The sequence below is a fragment of the Accipiter gentilis genome, chromosome 14 (genome assembly GCF_929443795.1).
Source record: "Accipiter gentilis chromosome 14, bAccGen1.1, whole genome shotgun sequence".
Classification (NCBI taxonomy): Eukaryota; Metazoa; Chordata; class Aves; order Accipitriformes; family Accipitridae; genus Astur; species Astur gentilis.
Window position 1 is genome coordinate 13,188,132 of NC_064893.1, and position 1,408 is coordinate 13,189,539.

Sequence of the window (1,408 nt, forward strand, 5' to 3'; positions counted from 1 at the left end):
CCGCGCCGCCTCCCGGCTGTGAGGGCAGGGAGAGGGAGGGGCGCCGCCGCGTAACGGTCACACCAACGGTCACACCTCCACACCCCTCCCCGGCGCAGGCGGGCGGGGAGCGTTCCGCCCTCCCGGGGCAGCCCCGAGGAACGGCACCTCCCCGCCGCCATCTCCTCAGGCGGCAGCCCGCCCTCCTCCCGCCTTTCCCCGAGCCCCCCTTCTGTCAGCTCCCAGCGGAGACGTCGTGTTCGGCCCCAGCCACCGAAGAGTCCGCGTTTCCCCCCTCAGCCGGACGCCCACCCGCCCGGCACGGGAGTTTGTTATGTGGTGGGGCTCCACGCATCCCCGCGGCTGTTGGCGGGAGGCGAGGCACCGCTGCAACCCCGCTCAGGAGCGCAGGCACTTCTGTTGTAGCCCCCTGCATGCCCAGTACTCTTGGTAAATCATTCCATTTGGCTTGGATTAAAAAAGACGCATGCTAAGCCATGTAAATAAAGCGTACGTTGGACACGCAAACAACTGGTTGCCCGACGTCATTGTAAGGTGTGAGAAGGTGAGGAGCAAGGAGTTCATTTCATCTCCCCGTGCTGCAGCATCCAGGCCACCCGTGGGATGCTGGCTACGCATCTGGCACAGGTAGGCAGGCAGGGCTGAAAAACACGCGAGGGTGAAGCAATGAGCTGATTTAAGGACTGTATAAGAAGAAGTTGGACCACTTACCGTACTGAGAAGGAGACGCAATCTGATAACAGCATGTACATACCTTCATAGGGGAAAACGCCAGGAATTAAAAGGCCCTTTAATCTTGTAGAGGAAAAGAAAAATGAGTCAATGTCTGGAAGCTTAAATCGGACACATTCAGATTAGAAATATTATTGATGGGAGCGAGTAAACATAGGCACAAATTATGGAGGCAAGCCATGTTTTCTTCCCTGGAAATCTCCAGATAAAGCAAGATATCTCTGTGGAAAATATACTGTATCCCAATAGAAGTAGTTGGACTTGCCACAGTGATAATTGGATAAAAATTTAGTGGCCAGGGCTACCTAGTAGGTTAGACTAAAAGACTTAGTGTTCCATCATTCTGACCTCAAATTGTATGAGCAGGACAAAGCAGAACATGCTAAACATATCCCTTATACTCTGATTTCTGTCTTTTACTGAAAGTTTTGTCCAGCTGCCCCGTTTAACTAACTTTTCTTCTATGATTTTATTTCCAAAGTATTTAATCATTTTTGAGGCAACACAGTCTGACACAAACACCTTTTTAAATTTAGATCTTGATCAATATTTATCCTGAAATGTATTTCACTGTGCTCTTAAAGAGTTGAGTGTACAGACATGGACAGAAAGCTCAAATACCTTTTCTGGCTCTTTGACACAGAGCAGTTATATTTTGCTAGACTACCTGGTGAAT